This window comes from Metopolophium dirhodum, chromosome 2 (assembly GCF_019925205.1).
Source record: "Metopolophium dirhodum isolate CAU chromosome 2, ASM1992520v1, whole genome shotgun sequence".
Taxonomy (NCBI): Eukaryota; Metazoa; Arthropoda; class Insecta; order Hemiptera; family Aphididae; genus Metopolophium; species Metopolophium dirhodum.
The window spans coordinates 26098059-26124600 of NC_083561.1; the positions used below are offsets into that span (position 1 = coordinate 26098059).

General features: G+C 28.1%; 1 protein-coding gene across 1 annotated transcript in view; it reads left to right on the top strand.

The window, feature by feature from the left end:
* Window positions 1–14840: 14840 nt before the first annotated feature.
* LOC132938559 (serine/threonine-protein kinase NIM1-like) overlaps window positions 14841–26542 on the top strand; it is a 55020-nt gene continuing 43318 nt past the window's right edge. Inside the window, exon 1 of the mRNA XM_061005471.1 lies at window positions 14841–15308. The gene's annotated coding sequence lies outside the window, so the exon portion shown is untranslated. The remainder of the gene's footprint in view (window positions 15309–26542) is intronic.

The window sequence follows — 26542 nt, forward strand, 5'->3', positions numbered from 1 at the left end:
TTACCATTGATTATAAATACTAGCATTTATAATCAATGGTATTTTCTACCCGTTAAAAGGTATTAATTTGTTTACTTTATTCATTCATATTATAATATTCACATTTAAATACAAGTGTATACGATATTAAAAACAAACAACAAATAATAATATTGACACAGGTATTTGAATACTCGATTCGCGTATAAAACACTTGTATGTGAAAAATAAATAGAATCGCGCTTTTATCACAAATTGTGCGGGTGCCAATTTAATTAATTATTAATCAGAAATAAATTATCAATATAAACTTATAAGATATTTATTTGTACTAAACTGTTTAAAAATACACAATAATACATTAATGTCACTAGGTACCTATATATACGATAAGACTTTGACATTTAAATTGAAAACTAAGTTTTTGTATTCTATAGTTACAAAAAAATTGTCTTAGCTTTCACTATTACAGTACTAGGTAGGTATAGAAAATACCTAAATCTTAAGACAATTAGGTACCTAATCAAATCGTATTTTCACTTAATTTAAAATTTTGAATGTTTGTGCTTTGTGATTTTTAGTTTTTTACTATCCAAGCTAGATAAAAAAAATATATTATTTTTATAATATATATTTCAAAAAAACAATACAGGACGTTAATCATGAGTGGGTTTTGGCGAATGTTCAAACTTAAAAAATAAAAATACGATTCGGCTCAGACGATAGTCGTGTATTTTAAAATATGTATAAGTGCAGCAGTACGGGGGATTTATACAAACGTCGTTGTGGTGGTTTTTCACCAGTACTTGCGTTTTTATACGCACCTATGCATATTGACATTTTGTTTAACCCTACTACTATTTAAATTCATGAAAAATTTGAAATAGAGTAACTTTTACACACGACTCGACTAACTTCTAAGGTATACGCAGTAAATATAATGCATAGGTATAATATATGCATAATAATATATTAAACATACATATTTTTATTATACAGTTGGGTTAAATCACAAATTGAAGGGTTAAGCTCTGAACACATAACTGTGCAATACTGAATATTGTCGCCTCTGATCTCCACCTGTAGTAGTGTAGTCCACCCATAAAATATACTACTTAATTACACGAACTAAACCGATTTAGAACAATCGATTTCAAGTGTGTGCGTTTAAATCGAGTGGGTTTAAAATGGTTTTAAAAAGTGTGCAAATAACTATATAATTATATGGTAAATATTGCGCGACGAACGGTCATAATACAATATTAAATTGTTTTCGTAAAAAAAGAAATTATGTTAAAACGACCAAACAAATTGCACCTATACAGTTACACCACGCTCATAATGAACAGCCGTTATTTTTGGTATTAGTATAATATAATATTATAATGTCTATTAGTTATTTAATTTACTTATTACCCTATGCTCGGTATAATAATTATAATAATTTATATTTATAATTTGTTCGTAAGCCGATGTGTGGAGGTGAGCGCATATAATTACCCAATATAATGCAGTTCAGACACCGGTTGATACCGTATTTTTTTCCCTGCACGATCTTTACGCTGATGCGGCCGAATTGGGTCCCATTTCCCATATCACACTTCTCATATACTTTCATTCAACTATGATCCGAATTGGTTTCCGTTTGATTTTAAGCAATCATTCACAATATGAAATATGTAGTTATTACGTCTTATCATCATTATTCTATCTGTGCGTATCATAATGTTTAATACTTTTGTTTTGTGTCAATTTTTTTACATTCAAACGTTATTCAAAACAGTATTTTACCATAGTTTTCTATTTTTATCTACTAGATAATAAATTTGTATGTTTCCGTCGTAATCAGTCTAGTCTATAACCAAATGTCGAACACATAGTTACATGCTAAATATTTAACAGTTGACATGGTGTCTAACTGGTATATTTAAGTTAATATTTTATAATATTTTGCAAAAACTTTCTTATTTCCCCACTAAACAAAAATAAAAAAAACTTCTGGTTCCTGTATAGGTACTAGAATGTAGTTAAGCATACATACAATTTATTAAAATTCAGTGCATTATTGATATTATTACGTTCCGGCGACTGGCGAGGCACCCTATATAATATATACCTAGTACCTATAATAATTAGTAAGTAATTAATATTCTAAAATATGTAGGTACGGCAATAATTATACTGTATATAAATATAATATACCTAATACGGTTGATTGGAGGTAAAAATGTAAAATTGTAGTTATATCAAAGAAATTAATCTTAATATACCCACGCACTAACACAAGTATACAACTAATGTCATTGAAAAGTATACTATAAATATATAAGATGATTTTCTTATGGATTTGTGATATGTGTGTATTGTGCGTTTAATGGTTTTAGTGATATTTAATTACTAACAATTACGAACTCTATATGTTTATTGTGTGAATAAATCAACATCATATTAATGGTAAAAACAATTTAATGTTAAGGGGATCGCAGTGCACGTATTTTTCATACGTTTTAGACCAATATAAGCTGTGGTAAATTACACATACTTCAGAATGTCCGATTTTAATTTTTATACATGTATAACCTTTTTGACAAAACATTTATGCTTTTTAGGAAGTCGATTTTAATTTTTAAAGGACCTTAAAATTAAGATTTTTTTCAAAAATCCCATGAAATAATTGCATTACATTTGTATTTATTTTGGGCACATCTAATTTTAAATCAAGAATGTGATTCCTAAAGAGCATAGTCTAGACTATGGAAGATTATAAATTCAACTATTTTTTCGAAATTAAATTTGAACTTCAGGAAGTATGTTTAATTTACTATTAGAGAGTAGTTTGGCCAATGCAAGAAGAAGAAGAAGAAGAAGAAGAAGAAGAAGAAGAAGAAGAAGAAATAATATATTAAAATATTAAGTTATTAACTATAGATTATATATTATACTAGCTGATCCCGTGCACTTCGTTTCCCGTTAAATGTACCAATTATATATGACTCAAACTTTGTTAAATTCATTATTTAATATTCGGTGTATGATGTTCAAAATTTATCTTAACTTTTCTGTTGCCTGGAATGAAAATTCTGATTCGCAGCAGTATATTATCAGGTAGGCAATCTACCTGTGGTAGATCGCGGACCCCGTGCTGTTTGTACGTAACTTTATAATTTAACTCTGAAGTATCAAAGTTATACCAAGTATGTCACTGAACTCCTCCTAAACGGCTGGACTAATTGTGAATGCCGAGTCTGTCGACCAATATTTCCCCCTCGTCCACAAAGACAGAGCAAGCATTATGTACGTAACTTATATGTGAGTATAATACGCTCAATATTTACGTAATTGCGATACATAGGTATAATATCAAAAAACAGCGTACAAACAAATTAAATGCATTGAATGAATACACCGATTTCACGGCAACCAATAATTATTATTATAATAGTTTTAAAACCCATGGTAACCATTTATAGACAAAAATTTCCACCGTAAATCTCTAGATCCCCGTTTGAGCACATCCCCTAATTGGACCTAGGGGGATGATATGTGAATCTAAACCATCCGGGGCGTCACCCAAACGCATACAAAAAAATTCATTCAAATCGGTCCAACCGTTTAGGAGGAGTTCAATCACAACACACGTACAGTAGAATTATATATATAAAGAATGATATATTATAAATTATAATACATAATAATTTAATAATCGTATCCTACGCATTACGCGACGTATGTCACGAGATAAGATTGAAAAGTTGCCTATTTAATACTCCTGAAAACAAACGTCACGTGTATATTATTATTTATAACCGCGCTTGGTTTATTTTCGTATTGAAGACACATTGTCGTCTGTATATACACACACTTAATAATAAAAGTGTTTTATATATTTTATATGCTTCGATTTAATTAAATCATTAAAATAAAATAATTACATTTTATAATTAGGTAGGTACTTTGACTTAAACAAGATAGACGACATTTCGTTGAACTTTTGTCAACAATTTTACGATTTATGGCACGGTCATGTAATTGTGTGACAATCAAAATAACACTAGATCCTGCAAAGTTAAAATAATATATTTAACGATCAAATTAACACGATTCCGTGCTTAAGAATAAGATTGTTTTGGATTGAGACCAACCGGCTGAATTTTGTATAGTGGTTTATTGTCAACATATTGTCTCATCATACTTATTATTTAATCGAATAGAACTTCTCATTGCCAGCATATTGCGTACATAATAATATAATATATTATAATAATGTCGATTTTTTCAGCAGCATTATTATTACCACTTACTTATAATGAATTCCAAACAAAAAGTTGCTTCTGAATATAATAATGGTATATTGGTATAAATGTATAATAACAGTGAAATAAAAAAGCACTGAAGTTATATAACTCTTTAAAAACTTGAAAATCAAGTAATGATTTCGATAGAGTCAACACTAATATTATTATGTAATATTGAACGCTGTGCTAAAAGTTGTCGTTTTAGTACAGTCATTAATTAATGATGATGCTTTATAAGACAAATAGTATAATAATATAATATTAATATATATATATATTAACGCTTTGACATGATACGACGATGGAATTAAAGATTAAACTGATTTAAGAAGCACAAGACTTATACAGCTTACGATAAAATAGGAACCTTTGGTAATATGTACTGCTGAGTGCAGACATTTCTTGATTTAACAAAATTAATAATAAACGTTGCAAAAATACAACCAACTATTCAAAAATTGAAATTTATAATTTAATTTAATGTTTAACCTAAATTAAGCTATAACCCTATCGTTGATGTATATAAAAAAAATATTAAAATAATGACCTCTTGATCTAATCCCACTGGGAACTATTACAACACACAACTTAAACCTTATGATGGCGATTTACGTTAACTCAAATCTAACGTACACAATTACCAGACTAATGTAAGTACTATGATGTGTCACATGTTTTTATTTTATTTTTTACTTGGAGCATCACAATAGTGCCAAAAACGTAAAAAAACGAAATAGTTCCAATTTTTTAATGAGTATTTTGTACCAAATCTCATGGTGTAATTTTATTGTTAGTTTGAAGATATAAAAAAAGGTACTGTGAGGGGTTTGTATGTCGTACGACCCACTAATTTCCACCCTCGCGTTACTATTGGTAAGGGTGTTAGATATACCTTCTGAAACGGCAATATTGAAGGGGTAACTAAAGCAATTTAAAACTATAAGTCTACATTATATTAAGTCGTATAGTATACATTTTCTATTCTATGTAAATTTACTAATAGGTAACTATCTACACGCAACATACTTAAACAGAATAAAAACAATTGAAACAAATTATTAAGCGAGAATCGTAGAAAATCTATAAGCCTATATGTCATGTCAACATTTTTTAAATTTTCTTTTCTTTATTAGCGTTCTTGTTATTTCAGTCTGTTTGGAGTTATTTTTCTAAATATTATGTACCATATATATTCTACATATTATAATATTATAATATATGCATTATGCTCGCAATGCTCACGTCCTTGAATGCGTATACGAAAGTTTCTGAAACATGTATTAAAAGTCAGCGATGTATTCGATTATTCTGTCTGATAAATCTGTTGTTTTGTTTTTATCTTCGGTTAATTATACTTAAGTTCTATGCCAAATTCTGGCAACCAGCGCATCATAAATAATATTTGTATTGGGCGCGTATTATTGTTGCTTACATTGATTTTAGTGTCTTGCAAGAACGTTTTTCTTACAATATTTGTAATATGTTTAAAAAAAAACTTGTTTTAAAAACAAACGTGACCTTGACTATTTCACACATTTTTTTTTTGAAACCGCGTTTCAAACTTGAATTTTTTGTGTTCGAGTGGCAGGCGAGTAGTGCATACTGCATGGCGTAATACCTAGCCAAAGCCAAATAACTAATAAATTAATAAGTAATATTATATAGTTATACTGTACCTATATACCTATATTTGATGCGATCGAACACAGTATTACACATCACCTTTGGGCATCACAGAACTCGTCCGAACACTTTCTTAATGTAATTATTCACCATTGAGAAGTTGTTTGATAATATGGTAAATATTAAAATATATCGGAATTTGATTTTATTAATTTGATTATTACTTAAAATTTGACTGTGTAAATGTGTAATGTCAAGGTTGTTTTAAAAATGTTTTCATTGTGGTCAACAAATAATCAAGTTAAATAATTTTTACATACCTAAATATACATTTTAATTTTCCGATTAAAAATGTCCGTGGAAAAAAAATAATGTTACCTAATGGCTAATATTACAATCTGGATTCTGAAATAACATAAATATAATTTATTCAATTGAAATAAATGTTGGATTTTCTGTCTTATACTCTTATTTAAACAATAATATGTTCTTCTTATATTCAAATTTCTTAGGTACCTATAGTAACTACATGCGGAACGTATATAATATGAAACGTTAAAGTAAAGTTTATGATTTATGTTCAAATTATAATATAAACATCAACCATTTATCTCATAATTTATTCGTTGTTTGATTTATGATACGCTTTACAAGTATACAGTGGTGAGTGGTGACGTGGCGTACCTATTATCACAGAATTTTAGTAGACTTACAAGTCCTTTTAAATCTTTTTAAAATCAAAAGCCCTCGGTCCACCCGTTGTTTCTCCTACTGCGTTTTTCCGAACAGACAGCCGTCCACTGTGGGTCACGTGGATGACAAAATAATATAACTACTGCGACTCACAATGTCTACCATCTGTGGCTACTTCCGGTTACCGAATTAATTTAGTTGACTTTTAAATTAGGTATATAGTATATTATACTATATAATATTCAATATTCATTATAGCAAAATATTGATGTTATTATATAAATATTAAAATTTACCAGAAATGATTTTTTCTAATTATATATTTGAATACACTATGCTTTCAATAATTTTAAATAATTACTTGTTATTTTATTTTATTACCCAATATTTATAACTCTCGACTGGTTGGTTTTTATTTGTTAACAACTGAAATCTCACTTAATTTCTCGTATTTTTCATAGTATGATTATACCTATCACCTAATTACTAATTTGTATGATTTATTGATTTCGCTAACCATAAAGTTATCATCAGAAGGGTATCATGCTCATTCATGATGCATATGTGCTTATTATACGCTTTTAGCCCCTCGTTCTGGTTTTGCAGACATAGGACGTGCACCTATGACCTATGGCTTATGGGCCAATACAGTAAAAATCAGAAATAAGATTTTATATCAGAGATAGTGTAATTATAGTTAATATACTTTGTATAAGCATTTGAGCACTCCAAATATAGAAATCGGGGAAAGACATAAAACTAACGATATGATGGAATCTGCAGTTGTAGTTACTTTAACTGTAGATAATTTGATGTGAGGGATAAAGTTTTTGATAGTCAAGTCGTTGACGTGTGGCAAATATGTATATTTTTTGTGACTTCATTCGATATATTTTCGACATTTTATACGTATCATTTAGTAGTAAACACCCAGAATTAATTTTTTGTAAACTAAATAATCGGAAACATAAAATAATTACAGTGATTAAATGGGTACCCATCCATATTTTCACCGTCCCTTCTATATCTGCATATACCCATATTATCCGAACCCTATATGTATACGATCGCCAAATATGAATATTTTATGTAGGTATATAGTTTCTTTTTTGCGTTCTTTGTTTTTAGTTTTATAATTATTTTATATATGTATTCGATTGGTTTACACGGGCAGTAAAAGTTTTGTCACGCAAATAAAAGCTAAAAGATAACGTTCTATTTTTAGATTCTGAGCGAAGCGATGAATGTATTGATTTTACAATGATGTATGTTTTTTTTGTATTTTTCATTTATTTTAGATTCTGAGCGAAGCGATGAATGTATTGATTTTACAATGTGTGTTTTTTTTTTATTTTTGTGTTTGTCATCACCTTTTAGGACAGTAAAAGTGCTTGGATTTTCTTCAACAGTAACTTTTTTGATAGGAAAGAGAATCTAGTTGGTACTTTGGGGGGGTCAAAAGTAAATTTCCCAGTAGTTTTCAAAAGCGACGTGAAAAACAAAAGAAAAATTAAGGAAAAACGGGAATTTTTACGCAAAATCTGTTTTCGAGAAAATCGATTTTGGTTTTTGGTGTAACTCTAAAACAAATGACCGTAGGGACATGAAATTTTGACTGAATGTTTATGATTGAATTTCCTATATACCATAACATTTTCCAAATATTTTGACTTATTTTGAGCTATTTACGGACATTGTCAATTTCCATTTTTTTTAGTTTTTTTTTCTATAAATATCAATAAAATTTTACCTGTAGAGTAAAAAAGCTTGAAAATTTAATAGAAGGCTCCTAGGACCTAGGTTATTGTTTCAAAGGCAGATGAAAAAAATTAAAAATCCTTAGTCACAGTTTTTATTTATAAGCATTTAAAGTTCAAATTTTACAAAATACCGAAAAATCACGAAAATTAGCAAATTATTTTGAGTTGAGAATTCATAAAAATTTTTCTTTTTAAATCTAAGATTTGAAAATGTAATATAAGATTACTCATAAGTTTGTCTACCGTTTTCAAAAAAAAAAAATGTCTACAACCCAACCTAACCTAACCACCGTCGTGTGGTTCATTGGCCTTTGATTATAATATTATACACAAAACCCAGTTGAAGGTCACATTATAAGGCTCGATGTGGCATAAGTTTTGGACAAATTTTTATAATGTATATAGAGATTAACATCGTAATCATAAGCATGATTCCGACGACGCGCGTTTTAGTATCCGCACCCTTAGAATACGCGTACGTCCCCATTCTCCCTTTAAAATTGTTTGTAATATGTCTATATATACTTCCCTACCGTTTATATATGGGATACGAAACCGTATCGCGAGTATGTTATTCGTGTTTTGCAGGACCGAATGAATCGCGTGTTTTTAAATCATCACGCGTGTTATAGAGGATAAATTGACAATGGTTAAATGAACTATTTTCAAATCCTCTATCTAAGCCACTTAAAATATATACTCTGTAAGATACCTATAATGCTGTAGTATTATTTAATATACTCGTAAACAAGATAAAAAACTATATACAGTATACTAATAAATAGGTAGGTATTAGAGAATAGAGAGATGAGCGATACTTATTTTCCCGGTTCTTCAATATACTTAATCCAAGTATATCATCGTGAAGATGATTGACACGAGTACAATATAATATAATTACGGTATAATACGGTCTAAAATGTCATTTTCACCATTACGATTACTTGTATGGTTTATTAATTATACTGTATAATTAAATATAGAATTATATAACGTTGTAATTACAATTGTATAACGTATATTTCTACGAATGATACGATGACAAGGGACAAAAAATTGTTAAAGGGATTAATTTACTATAGGATTTGGTAATAAGTAATTGTATCAAGTATAATAATATGATATATATCGGCTCATATGAAATATTATGAGCAAAAAATAGAAATTAAAACTATCATAGTATCACACCCATATTATCATCCATATGTGCAGAACGTGGGTCGTGGAGTATAAAATTTGTTTGTAATAGGTAACTAATAAGTAATAAATAATAATGTAGACAATAATGTAAATAATAATGAGTGACCACGACTGGCAGAGATTTTAGCTCGGGTATAGTATTTCAAAAATTATATATTTGCTATGGTCATGAAGTTAGCCCCCCCACTTTGGCGGATTCACTTCAAACCAGCGGCAATATTTAGCAAATTAATTGCAAATAATTGCAAATTGGTTTTTAGAATTTGCAAATTTAGTGCACGCTCGCAAACTAAAAAAATGTTTTGGGGGGGCTAACTTCATGCAGCCCCCCACTTTGTCCGATCCGTTCCAAACCAACACCAATATTTAGCAAATTAATTGCAAAATAATTGCAAATTGGTTTTTAGAAATTGCAAATCAAAATTGGAATTTTGGCGAATTTTTTTGCAAATTTGGTTAGCCCCCCCACTTCGTCCGATCCGTTCCAAACCAACGTCAATATTTAACAAATTAATTGCAAATAATTGCAAATTGGTTTTTAGAAGTTGCAAATCAAAATTGGAATTTTGGCGAATTTTTTAAAAAAACGATAAAAGTCGCATTTTTTTTTATCAAAAATCGATTTTTTTTTTTATTAATTTTCCTTGAGATACAGATTTTTATTGATTTTTATCCAACAGATACATTTTTTTAGACTAGATTTTTTAAATTATGAATTTTCCATCAAACAGATTTGTATTCAATTTATATTTTTTACAAAAAATCTAAATTGAATTAAATTCTAAAAAAAATCTGTTAGATTAAAAAGCAATAAAAAAAAAATAATAAAAATGTAAAATCAATAAAAAAACCATATTTGATAAAAAAAATTTTTGGTTAAAAAATTCACTTTAAAAATATTAATTAAAATATGTTTGATAAAATAATCTTACTATATAAAAATTCTTAGTAAAATTAAAATCTTAAAAAAATCTGTTTGATAAAAAATCTATATTTAATAAAAAAAATCTAAATTTGATAAGACATTTTATTTTTAAAATAATCTGTATTTTAAAAAAGAAATCTAAATTTGAAAAAAAAATCAATAAAAATTCTGTATTAAATAAAAAAATATGTACTTGATAAAAGGATTTTGGTATATTTGAAGAAAAATCAATAAAAAATCTATATTTGATAAAACCATAAAAATTAAAAAAAAAACAGTATTTTATTAAAAAATCTGTATTTAATAAAAATTTGTTTAATAAAAAAATCTAAATTTGATAAAACAATTTATTTTTACCAAGGTCAATGTTTAGAAATCTAATTGCAAATAATTGCAAATCGGTTTTTGAATTTGCAAATGTAAATTGTAATTTACAAAATAATTAGTAGGTACAATTCTGTATAATATTAATAATTAACGAAAAATATATTTTTTTTTAAAATGGCCAAAAATGGCTCAGAAATAATTTATAAAATAAATGTGGAAATAATATGAAACTAATAAAAAACATAATAATTAGTTAAAACTTATTAAATAAATAATATAATTTAAAAAAATCATATAAAAAAAATATTTACAAATTTAATAAACAAAATTGTCTACAATAAATGATTAAAAAATATTTAAAACAGAGATTTATCATTTTGAATCATTATAATTATTATATTTAATATATATATATCTTTAGTCACTTTAATTTATAGTTTCTATTAGCATTGATCATTTTATTAAATACAGATTTTTTATTAAACATAGATTCTTTTAACAAATATATATTTTATATCGATTTTTTTATCAAATATAAATTTTTATTAAATACAGATTTTTTAATTAAATACTGATTTTTTTTTTAATTTTAATGGTTTTATCAAATATAGATTTTTTATTTAATACACACATCCCCCACTTTTTCCGATTCGTTTCAAACCAGTGATAATATTAAATTTAGTAAATTAATTGCAAATAATTGCAAATTGGTGAAAATATATTTGTATTATTGTTATAATGTTTATGAATGTTTATGAATTTTTTTAAATTTAATAATAATGATCAAAAAGATTTCTAAAAATAATTAATTAAAATTATGTAAGTTTACTAGGTATAGGTATCTAAAAGTTATAAGAATAATTAATAATAATGATTTATACATAAATAATTAATACATTTAATTAAAATTAAAATTAAAGTATTGAATTAATTTTAAATAAAAACAATAAATTGAATATACTAATTAAGGATTATAAATATAAAATATCAAAACACTAAAAGTAATTAGTAAAAATTATGTTTATTGAAAATTCTTAAAAGTAAAATATTTATAAATAGTGCAAAAATAATGTATATTACAGAAGCTCGACACTGTTTAGTAGCATGGTGTAATAAATAAGAGAAACAAAATACAAATAATAAATCATATAATCATATAATCGTATTCTAAAAACCAATTTGCAATTATTTGTTATTAATTTGCTAAATATTGGAGTTTGTTTGGATCGGATCGCAAGAAGTGTTAGTTTTTGTGTTAGTGTTAGTGTTCGTAAAATTCATAGACATTCATAAACATTATAACAATAATACAAAAATATTTTCACCAATTTGCAATTAATTTGCTAAATATTGCTATTGGTTTGGAACGGATCGGACGAATTTTGATTTGCAAATTTTAATGGTTTTATCAAATATAGATTTTTTATTAATTTTTTTTCAAATATACCAAAATCTTTTTATCAAGTACATATTTTTTTATTTAATACAGAATTTTTATTGATTTTTTTTTCAAATTTAGATTTCTTTTTTAAAATACAGATTATTTTAAAAATAAAATGTCTTATCAAATTTAGATATTTTTTATTAAATATAGATTTTTTATCAAACAGATTTTTTAAGATTTTAATTTTACTAAGAATTTTTATATAATAAGATTATTTTATCAAACATATTTTAATTAATATTTTTAAAGTGAATTTTTTACCCAAAATTTTTTCTTATCAAATATGGTTTTTTTATTGATTTTACATTTTTTATTAGTTTTTTTTATTGCTTTTTTATCTAACAGATTTTTTTTAGAATTTAATTCAATTTAGATTTTTTGTAAAAAATATAAATTGAATACAAATCTGTTTGATGGAAAAAATCATAATTTAAAAAATCTAGTCTAAAAAAATGTATCTGTTGGATAAAAATCAATAAAAATCTGTATTTCAAGGAAAATTAATAAAAAAAAAAAAAAATCGATTTTTGATAAAAAAATTCGGACTTTATAAAAAAATGCGACTTTTATCGATTTTTTAAAAAATTCACCCAAAATTCCAATTTTGTTTTGCAAATTCTAATAACCAATTTGCAATTATTTGCAATTAATTTGCTAAATATTGGCGTTGGTTAGGAACGGATCGGACAAAGTGGGGGGCTGCATGAAGTTAGCCCCCCCCAAATCATTTTTTTAGTTTGCGAGCGTGCACTAAATTTGCAAATTCTAAAAACCAATTTGCAATTATTTGCAATTAATTTGCTAAATATTGCCGCTGGTTTGAAGTGAATCCGCCAAAGTGGGGGGGCTAACTTCATGACCATATATTTGTTTGAATATGTTAATACATAATGTGTTATTTATATATTTTTCTTAAAGAAAAACGAAAATTTAGTGCGAGTTATTAGAGCGTTTTATATATAATATGTACCTACACAATTTGAGGTGATGGTTTTAATGATTCGGCGATTTCAGATCAATTTAGATTAGGTCGAAATCATTCAAGTCGTCTGGACTTCAAGAGTCTGGAAAAGATAGTTTCATAATCGAAATCTATTATTTGTTAATGATTATTTTGTACATTATAACAATTATTAGAATATAGTCTGTACATATTATTATGTATTAATGTTCCTTTCCAAACTATATTAAAAGTGTGATGAGCATGACTGACGAGGATTTTCTTGTGGTAAAAGCATTTTTATACTTCTTTTTCATTTCACTGGAGAAAAAGCGACGTAATTAGCAACAATTCCGTACATAAAAACTAGTGTTTGTAAGTCTACACCAACATACACAAATATTTAACCCTGAACCTTGTGAGTTGTCGTACAGAAAATGCTAGTCTAACGGGAAATTTATGTCTTTGGAATGGTACAGCCAACTTGACCTATATGATAGGGTCTTAGACTAATTCTCGGAATATCACATCTTTTCGCGAATTTCCTCCAGTAATTATATTAGCATTTAGCTTCAATATGTAATATCATTACATAATTCATTTATAATTAATCTGATCCCGTTACGTTGTCTTTCTGAAATATCCAAGTTATCTATAACTTATAACTTATAAGTGTCGCCGACTATTACCAATTACCACCGAATTCGCAGTACCGTCAATTACGTGTTAGCGCGCCCGTTTCGCGTACCTATATTAATCATACCATAATATTATAATAACTATAACCGTGTATAATATTTTTTTATTATTCATTTTACTCCTTTATTTATGGCGTCTTTCACGACATAACCCCACACGTAATTAAAATTATTATAAAAATCGACTTTTTTATCTTTTTAATGGAACAACAATATGTTTCGAATATTTTGTGTTCTCTCGATTTCAATATTTCGGATTTTTGAGAACATTTTTCAAAATGTCGAGCATAACTTAAAAACACGAATTTCTTCGGTGACGAGTCATTGATGAATTTTATCGAGAAACCCCTATATTATCCATTGACGAAATTCCAACAAAATCCGCGGGGTTGTTTTTGAGAAAAAATTAACAGACACACGCCACGCTGTTATGATGTTATCACTCAGACAATATAATATAGCGTAGGGGATAAAATGTGTGTGCGTAAAATACATTTTTTTTTTGTTAAAAAAAGATACGGAAGAGCTGTTGTCAGGACAGTGGATTTCCCGTCTGGGAAAAACACGCAGTGTGGTGGAGGAAACCCGTTCGACGACGTCAACGACGGTGACGGGTATTTATATATTATACTGGCATATAATATGGCGAGCAGCAGACTACGATAATGTCATTCCGATGACACAATAGAAATAATAATATATGTGACAGGAGGAAAAAAAAGCCTATAAAGTAGGTAGGTACCTATATATTATACGAGCCGCAGATAATACCATAACCTAGGTAAGGGTACAGCGTATAATTATGTGCGCGACCGATCGCTGCAAAACTTCCGCCGGTGAACCGTTTTTTTCTCACTCTTTTCCCCGCCAGAACGAGCCGCCGCCGCGCCGCCTGACGTTTCCTGCGTGCATCGGCGGCGCGCTCGGCGGCAGTGGCGGCGCGTGGAGGTTTTTCGTTTTTTAAACGTTTGACCGCCGTCGGTCTGAGAACACGGCCGTCAACGCGTCGCCCGTCCTCGCGCGTCATATTATTACAATATTGTTGTACACGATTTTTAATACGGTTTTTTTTCCGCCGATTATACGCGTACAGTGAGTGAGTGTATACTGTTAATATTATTATTGTTTGTCACGACGATAAAATATTATAATAATACGTTCCTAGCGCGAGCAATATCGTTTCCATCACGTGTTTATTTTTTCGCACGAGTTTAAGGCGATACCGTTTTTTCCGTCGTCTGAGACCGACACAAGACCGAAGTCTGCAGCACGTCAAATCGACCTTTTAGATCTTTAATATTATCTACATTAGGCGTGCGTATAAATGTGTGCGTAGCATAAAGCGCCAGAGAAAATCCGTGTCGATCGCCGCCAACCACGACTACCAGAAAAACGAACCGCGACAACGACGCGCGTCATATTTCGTAAGTCTCACTGCAGTTGATTATTATTGTTTATTTATCAACTCGTGTCTATAATGTTTGTAATCTATACAAACATAGAGAACACATATTATTATCATGTATTGGAGACTCAGATGTTATATATATTATATATAAGGTATAAGTATTATAGGTATTGACCGTGCTTTGTAGAAGTAGACATAAAGTATAGGTACATAGCCGAAGTCGTACGATGTGTACGGCCACGACCGTATAAGGGCGGTAGTCCCGCTGAGATTTTATTCAAAACCAGGATTTTGGTATCAACATTTTTAAAATAAATATACCTTTGGTACTATTATTTAAGGAGGTAAGTTAGGATTATTCGCAATCATGTTTAGAAAAGCCCATACGATCTGTGAAAATTATCAAAAATATTCTTGTCATACCTATATAGGCACAAGTTGCGCAGAGCAACAATTCAGTAAGTTAAAATATCGTTAATTTACTAATTTTGTCGTTTTCAAATAAGTTATACAGGTAAATTTGAAAGGGAGTTATGGTTGAAATTTTTCAAATTTAATTTACAGCGACTTTAGAAATGATTATCTTTGGATGCCCTTGGGTGTATTGTGTATAATATTATAGTTATTAATTTATAGGTATCTATCTAATTATACTGCAGTATTGATGCTTTGATGTATTTGAGTAGCTACCTGGAGTTAATTGCACGCATAACTGCATAATGCATTATTATCATATTAATCTTGTGTACGACCGTATAATGATAATCATTTAATCATGATATTATATATTAGAATAATAATATATTATAATATTCGTAGTGATACTGCTTGTGTGATGTGTATGATATTATTATGATATACCTATTCAATATAATATGTCCATAATGTTTTTATTTGTGTTACATTATATATTAAATATATCAACGTAAAATTATATAATGCTACGGCGTATCTATAACCATCGATAAAGTGTGTGTACCTACCACAGTTATTAATGAACAATGTTTTCTTCTGGATTCGTCCAATTCAATAAATATAAAATATTTAATAATATACTAGGTACCTATATAATGTGATATTCAAATCATTGCCACGATTGCGGTGGTTTGCGCATTGACTATAAAATACGAAATTTAAAAAATATTTCGTTACTTTTTGAGCTATTTAAAATGATTTGAAATTTTAGATCTCTTTGCGAGTATGTGTATTTAATATTCATTATATTAAAGGTACATAGGTAAAATTATCAAATTCAATAAAAAAAATCTTAAAGATCCAAAATAATTATAACTTTTTGCTTTGTACATTATATTATATTTCCGCAATACAGCCGGGTGATGGGTGGGATGAACAAGGAAATGATTTTTGTCGGTAAAGTACAATATTGTTGCCCTCGCGTTGCCGAGAGATGTTTGTTCCCTCTCGATGTTTATTTACATGTACCTATCGCATATATTTTACATGCGTCTATGCGATCCAGATCGCAGTTTTGTTTTTAGTTTTTACCCATAATATATTATATAAGACCTACGTAACAACTACGATTTACCTACTATCGTACATAGTCGATAGAAAATATAAACACGAAAGACTGACATATTGACGATTTGAAATCTAAGGCCAGAGTGCAATTATTATCATATTACCTACAGCCTACACTAACATTACTGCAGTCGCCATCATAGTTACGTCTTTGTCGCGTTTTTGTTACTCGTGATCGTTGTGATTTAAACGTGAAAATATAAATCTAATCTGTGTTTATTTAAACACGAAGTCGTTGAATTACGAATAGTATGTGTATTAATTTATAAACTCGTGAAACACAATTATAATGTAGGCATTTAAACATTTTGAACTTTGAAAACTACAATTATTCAACTTCCAATGACAAAATACATAACGCGTCAATTTTAAACACCTAATTTAAATTCGTGAATAGTGTTGATTTTATTTACTTTGTTCTGTATATAAACTTCAAAAACGTTACAAACCAAACTATTTATTTTTATTTTGAATAATTGTATAATATTATGTAAATTTATGGTTACACATTTAAGCAATTACTGTACCTAATTATTATTGATTAGTATTCATTAATCAAGTAAACAGATTAAAATCATATTTTTGTTTGTACAGGATGCTTTTGTGAATTTGGGATTTTTAAGGATTAAACAATCACAAAACTTGTCGTGTGAGGAAATTCATTTTTGAGTAAAATAAAAATGTGAGGACTTATTAAAAAAATAAAAAAATGAACAATGATATAGGTATTCTAAAATGTACATGTACTTATTGAGAATAAAATACTTAAATATGAGGTAAACACTATAAGTATATATCTTATTGTAAATCTCAAAATCGCTTTCCATTTTGATTCCATTCGACATTTACTAAAATGAGATCATTCTCAAAGTTTGTACGAAACAATCCGACACACTCTGTATAAGTAGTATTAGCACGTCCCATTAGGATGCACGATTTATGAGGTACCGACCTCAACGGTTACATTCTAAATAAGACTTAATTGGTTTGTAAACCAATTTTTGAGTTTTAGAATTTTTACAGATAATAAATTATATTGCAGTAGAAAGTATTACGAATTAGACACCCACCACGCAGAATTGTGTGAACTATATTTCTATTACGATAGATCAGTTTGACAACAGACAAATCATTTCACTTCGATACGCTATAAAATTATTTTAAAAGTACTCTGCGTATTGGGCAAGATATACCTATCTTTTATATTTTTATGTATAAACAAAAGCGGTATAAAATGTAAATTCAATATATCGATTAAAAAAAAAAAAATCATTTAAATTAATTATTTAAACAATTTCGTAGTAGGTAACGAATTTCTTTGAATGCAAATAAAAATTGATATTCGTCAGTAAAAAATATACTAAAATTGGACTGTGAGACATTATCACATTAGGTAATACTTCGTGACAATAATTATAATAGTGCAGGGAATTAAGAACGACTATAATAAAATTACGGGGATATTTAACGCAAATCGCGCGTATATAATAATATATAATATGCGTTTGTGGGTTGTGCAATTTGTCGTAGGTAAATCGTAAGTAATAAATACCAAATCATATTATAATATCATTAGGTGACTTTATTAGTTGATTTTTTTCGGTCGATAACACTACCTACTATATATAGATACACGACCAAAGATTCATAATAATATAAATTATTTTATGACAATCCCGTACAATTCAGTTGCGGTATTTTATGCGGTGAAATAGATTTGGCAGGCTGACAAGACGAGAACGAAATTATAATATTATAATGATGGCCTACCGGAGTGTGTATTCTGCAACGAGGGATTTGTGTGAGGCACGTGCGAACCTCAGACGTTTTTTTTAAATGTTTTATTTCGAACCGTAATCGTAGGTATATTATTATGGCAATTAACACGTGGATATATTTTTTAACAATATAATCCCTTACGAACACACACGACAATCGGACCATCGACATCTCAATTTTCGACCCACTATACGTAGTGCTTAAACACAAAACTATATGGACACGTCATGTCTGCACATTTCACATTACCGACGACGACACGCACACGTAAATAATATTACACGATTATTATATAGGTACGACTGCCTGTGTGTGTAGATTGTTTTTTTACTTAAAATAGGTAGGCAGTTACATTATTACTATTATTATTATTATTATTGCCGTAAATAGTAATTATAATATTATTATAAATGTTTCGCCGTACATGGTCGAAAAATAATGTGTGATGTAGAAACTAGAAATATTAATTTACAAATCATAATAATTCATATAACTTTAAATAAAATTGTAAAACACTTAAAATATTATTTTACTGATACATTTTTTTTTATCCCAATCTATGTGTGTGTTTTGAGGAAAATAGTTTTAGCTTTTTTTTTATATATATATCATGTATAAAATAATTATATCGGTATTGGATTCATACAATCATACATAAATTGTATTATTTAGAATTCTCTGCATATTCCTATATACCTACTGCAGCGCACAACGATAGTACGATACAATATATAATTATATTATAAGTATGGACAGCTGACCACTCTTAAAGGTCATTATAATTGTTTCGTTTGACCTAAAAATGATGCCTCGAATTTATATAAAATATTAATAGGTAGATGTTTCCTTGGTAGGTATACAAACCTTTTTTCTTTCAAACATGAATATATTATATGGTTATTACGATAGTCGTAGATAAAAACTTAAACAACATAAAATATATTATAAATAATATAATATACTCGATTTACAAGGCGATAAAAATCGGTTATTACTTATTAATTGTTAGTAGAAAAAGAAAATTTGATTTGTATAATTTTGTTACCTATCCATTTATTTATAAAAAAATAAAAATAAAATATATTTCCCTATACTAACTACATGGCTAGATCTGTCGATATACAAGTATACTAAGTGGATCTACCACTTTTAAATATTGCAATTTTCAGAGATTGCAATCCCTGGCCCTGAGAACCTATGTATAGTGTTATTTGGTTTTAGTGTAATTTGTTTTAACCTAATTTGCTACTTTTCATTTATAACCCCATAAAGGTATATTTTATAAAAGCAATATAATGTCCTTAAAAGTAGTGTCATAAAGAAAAACTTAATATGTACCTAATCAACTAAAACAAAAAAAAAACAATAAGTAAACAGTTTTGTAAGCTTTTTTTACAAAATTGTTTTTAAATAATATTATAATTTACCAAAAATATTTGTATATACCACGTATTGTTGTCGTAAATTATTATCTATTGATTTGTTTGGTCAACATTAGTATAAACGTGTTTGATATACATTAATTGTAAGAATACCCATACATTATAGAATCTTTAACAGTCAATAGTTTATTTCAAGTAATATGATATTTATAATTAAAATTGTTCAAGAATCAAGTTTAACTATATGTAGATCGTCTATTTACCTATAATCCTCAGGAAAAATATATTATTTACTAATTAATAATTATTGGGTAACCTATATTCACATCTTAAAAGGTTTAATAATATATAATATATGAAACTTAATTTTAGCGTATATCAACCATTAAGACCACCCCTAACACACACCAATCCTCCGATTTTCCTTATCAGCGTGTTTTCCAGCCTGGTCCTCCACTCAGGGACTCTACATTCTTTTTAATTATATCATTCCATTTCAAATGACGTCTCCCAAGGGTGTCCTTTTTCCTACAGCAGGATTCTCTTCCATAGTCACGCGTAAAAGTTGGCCTACTGTAGTAATCTTCAGCTCCTGATTGTATCCAATGCATATGAATATGAAACTATGAAGGTTAAATAAAATAGTACGGATTCGATGAAGGGGTGGGGCATAGTAAATTATGCTTTAAGTTAGTTCAAGTAATATGTACGTATTAATCATAATAAATTCTTAAATATCAAGATGTTAATTACACCTATAATAATACAGTTCGGTATTTGACATTAAAAAAAAAAAAAATTTAAGGTCAGAAAAGCTAAGTAGCTGTGCATATCGGGTGTGCAGTTTTAAAAACAACGATCACCAGGTTATTAATAATTTTGTATTTTGAAACAAAGTTAGTTTTTATTAGTAATTTATAACTTAAAAAAGCATCTAAAATATTTACAAAGGGTGTACGACAGCCGACAAGGAAATACATGTGTACCCTTTAAATGTATACCATACTAATCTGCGCATCTATTATAGACGTTAAATGCTTATAAATTAACTTTTAGTTTAATATTTTATAGTGCCTATAGCTATGTACAAATATTCTGGTTAAAATCTAAATATCACTGATGATTGATGAAGTGATAAAATAGAAATCAGTTTTATTTTTTGTAAACAATAAATATGTATATTGTAAACACACTACACTACTACAGTAGCATTTGTTATACATCCTATGTATAAATTATTCACTAAATACACACTGTCTATACAATTGACTAATGCAAAATAAATCAGCCAATAGCCCCATAGTCACCGGGCTTAAGTTCAATAAAAAAAAATAAATAAATAAATACACTCGACATTTTTGACTCCGTCCAAATTATTATTTATTATTTGTAAATAACACACGGTGGACAGTTGTAGTTCAACAGTCACCATCAATACAAGCGAACTCAAAAATAAAATTATTACCAGCCATCTTCCGATATATCAACAGTAAAGTACCTACTAGCTACAATCATTGAGTATAATTGTACTTCGTATTAATATATACTCAATGCTACCATTTAAAATATATATTTATAATGTATTTTAGATTATCAAAACCAAACGTGTATTTTTATTGATAAAAAAGTCTTGCACGAGTGCTGCTCAAACTCCCAGATACAGAAAACTCATCCTTTAAAGAAGTAATCCTTCGGGCTTCCCGGGAAAACTAATATCGTAATAAGGTCGGGAAGACCACGTTACACAATACTTACACTACACACTACACAGCCACTCCACACACAGTACACAGACTGTTATAAAAGCTTACTACAGGTAGGTAGGTATACATCAAATAGTTTTTGAACTAAATTTGTTTTTTAAGCTACAGAGAAAAAAGTCTTTTTGATCTGCGTTTAATAACCAATCTTTAGATACTAAGAAACGAGTGTTTTCTGAAAATTCCGTAGAAAAATAAAAATAAAAATACCATCAATGCCGCTGCAGTAAAAAAAAGCCAGCGGATATTAATGATTATACATATTATAATAACTATTTAGTTACTGTATAAAATTCAATATTTGAGTAGCCACAGGTCATTCTTTAAGACCTTAAATACTACAAAAATATTCAAGAATTCAAAAAAATGTTTTTTGAGTGTATTTCAAAATTCAAATAATCCGATTTTAAATAACTTCATTATTGAAGAAAAAAGGGGGTGAGGGGGCTCAATGAATCACCCTGTATACGAATTGACTATATAATATATTAACAAAACGCGTTACTATGTAGCTCAAAAATATATTTATGTTCTACAGAAGTACATTGATAATTTTTTAATAACAATTTCTATAAAATATAAGTTTTAATCTAACCGTAGTTACCGATATTGTATAGTTGATTTTTTTATATATATTTTATTTCCGTAGATCCATAATAATATCGATTACTATTGTAAATTTGTAATTGTACAATATACAATTACTAATGGTCATTGCAGCTCTTTACCTTTCGTGCGGCTTATAAATTTTTTTAACATTCCAATACCTAGGTACCTATACCAGCTCCGATATCTAAGCAAATAATATCGAGCATTACCTTTTCTACGTTATAAGCGAGTACTTAATATATTTATTGAAACCGGATTGTAAACAAATCGGAACCATGAACTTAAATCTCAAATATAATTTCAAGACGATCTGGTTGTTATAATTTACACGTCACATATTATATAGCCTTTAAGTCAAACCCATTTTCATTTATTAAATTTAGTTAAAATGGATTACAATCAATTAAAAATAAACAGTAAGGAATATCGATGAGAAGAACTTTATAATATGTCAAACCTTATAAACTTGAATATTTCATTTGATAAGAAAATGTGTATGTAATATGTATAATATAATATATACAAATTATGTCATTGTGTATTATGTACACACAAATGGCTTTATACATAAACACATGATCACAATCACGAACCATTTTGTTATACTTCGCGCGGCGATGACAGCCTTGAGTGTAAATAATATTATATTATAGACGAATCCGTTGTTTTTCTTTCGAGAAATAATTAAAAAATAACCATTTTTGACCATTAAATATGTGTTAACAAACACCAATACGTGTTAAATTAAAATTAATATCGTAATAGAATATTTTACAACACGAATAATATTAAGTATTAACTACCTATGTATATAATGTTATGTGCAGTGTATATATAATATTATGTATAGAAAAATAAAATATTCCCTCTAATTGTTTAATAGCGTATTAACGTTTTGATTAATTATATCACGCAATGCATTTATAAATGTTGGTTGGTGAATGCATTTTTTGCATATCATTTTTTTTTTCAATCGTAAAAAACGTGAACGTTATATTATTACAACGTAGTCCGGTGAGGCGAAAATTAATTTTTTTGCGGTTTCGAAACGTTTCTTTTATTTAATTTCATATTGAATGGTGGGTATAAAAGACACTGCATATGCGTGTTCATCATTATTGTATCATCTTATTGTTAACCTCGATCGGTGTTTAAACATATCAATGGAACTGTTTTTTTTTTGTGTTTCAAACGTATGTCAAGAGAGAATCATATCGGTGTAAATAAAAAATCTTGTCGGGTTATCGCCACACGTGGTATGATATGAGTCTCGACTCTCGAGAATGTTTGCACGAGCCATGTTATGGCGTGTGTTTATTTAAAATCCAAAGCTAGCAGTGTTTATTACAATATTTTTCTTAGGTATTCTATTCGTATTTTTAGGTACTTTTCTTTAGGTATTCTGTGGATGTTAGGGTATTGAGGGATCGAATTTATTTTAACCAATTCTGTGACGTAGGTACAATTGTTACGACTTTATCGATTAAAATTTAAATCGACACCGCAGGCTACAGGGGAACAGAATATAATATAATACACGTTTGTATAGCCATTTAATTGACAAAGAACACATTTTATTTGGAAAAAAATAATTGCCTACGTTTCTATTTAAAATATTGATAAATAGAGCATTGGAGTTTTGTTTTTACATGAGAACGATTTTTTGTTATTTATGTATTCCATTCACGCGACTACATTACTAACGATTTTTGCTGCTTAAAATTATCGCATATTTTAATGATAATAATAATTTTTATTCATAATAATATACGGAAAGTAGATACGATAGAATATGATAATATTCCATACTGATATAGTAACTACTAATGATATAAGTGTAGCATTTGGATGAAATGTTAAACAAAATTGAAAACTGGGTATTAATAAAATTAATAAACCAGGATATAATTATATATGATGCACACTCGAGTGTGAGGGTTGGGATAGTAAATATAAATGTTTTTAATACTGCAGTATTGTAGTATAATATACACATTGGCATTGTGTTCATAGTGTTAGTCATCCTTGAGGAATCCATAAAGACTAAAACACTAGTGTTTGTTTTTAAGTAGAATAATATAAAGTCTCAAAAACGCGCAATCCAAATGAAATACAATATTTTGGTTTATACCTACTTGATACACATAATACAAATACATGGGTAATATATATATATATATATATATATATATATATATATATATGTATCCACGCATAAACTTAAAATATGTAAGTTGAGATAAATCCACAACTTATTTTTACAAATAAGTACTTATAGAGCGTGTGAAAATATACACATTATTGTATATTTTAGTTGATAAAAAAAAATTGTAATTGATAAATAATAATTAGGAGGTCCTATGTATATTATTTTAGAATGAAAACCAGTCGATTAATAATAAATTATACTTATTATTTTCCCGTGTCCGCAAAGGAAAAGAAATCTGTAGAGTACAAACTATAACAAACATCACAATAGTTATTCAGATTTATTCTGTCTATCGACAAAAAAACAGATGTACACCTACTGTTCCAATGCAAGTGATGTATCATGTTCCAACTACTGCAGTAAGGTAGCAGTAAAAGAAGTTTTACAATGCATCAAAATATTGATGTATTATTTTGTTCAACATTTTCTTATCCATATTTCGTCGTCCATAAAATGTTGGTCTTCAGAAAACAGTGTCAAACATAAATACATAATATTAATGTACGGCGAAACAATATTAAAACGTTTCGATGACCGCGCACGCATCATGTCTGTATATGTATAATACATACATATAATATAATATTTTTGTCTTCTGGGTCACGGGCACTGCACGCACACACTTTAGGCATAGCAAAAATGCATATTATATAATATTCTATTGATATTATGATTATTATTATTATAGCTAGGGGTGGTTTTTTTTAAGCGAAAAGAGCCCGTGGGGCTGTATCGTGGCCATATCGTGCCTCACCGCCAACAATCGTAAAACACATTTAACGCGTGATCGTCGTCGGGAATAACGTTTCGTGGTAGAATATAACGAGCTGCACATAATATAGGTATTATTATTATATATATAGGTGCCGTAGAGGTACGCACGTTATGTCATTATTCGAAAGACACACGATATTATACTATACAGTACACTTACCCACATTTATATTTATACCTATAGTCAACACCGCGCGTTATATCAACGTATTATTGTACGGATAGGTATATACAGTGTAATATACAATATAATATATTATTTTATAACTTATAATACATCATAATAAGTAGTGCCTTATCATTCGCGTGTCGTAGGTACAACACACGTTCCGTTTCCGGAAAAATATAGCGAATGAGTAAAATATTATATTATTATAGTCATCGCGTAAGTATGTACAGCTCCATAGATGTAAAGCCTATCTAAAGGCGATAATAATACCTAGATATTATAATATTTTATAAAATATTTTATTATTCCTGAACGTTTACGAAATTTTTTAATCTAAAAAATATAAAAATTATAAAAATTTTATATCCACACTTTAACTAGGTAGGTATAGGTAATAGGTATTCTCAATTATTGGGGATTTCTATGGATGCGTAGTATTAATTTAATTTGACTGCAGTTTGAACTGATGTAAATGATTTAAAGTCTACACTTCTACAGTAGTATCTATTGGTTATCTATGTACTATATAGTAGGTAAGTTAAATTAAAAAAAAACTGATTTCCAGTCTTGTAAAGAATATATTTATTTTGTATTTAAAGTATGTATTTGAAAAAGTGAGTGTTAAAATATTCCGAATAAGTATTCGAATACATTTAAAAAATATATATTCTGAATACATATTCTAATGCTCGATAAGGTATTCGAATACATTATTTTTTTCCCCACTAATATTAATTGTCAGTTTTGGAATGGTTGGAAATTAACGTGGGTCAATCATATCAAAGAAAAAATACTATTATATATATAATATATATATATATTGTTTATAACTATTATAATGTGCCTGATTTTCAATAGAAAAATTGGTTTGATCACTTTTATCACAAATATAAACTATTTTTCGAGTTCAAAAAACGTCTTTTTTAATGAATAAAAAATACAAAAAAAATATTCAGAATAATAGAATACGTATTCGAATAAAAACAAGTATTTGAACACATTGATTCGAATACTTTACAACGGTAA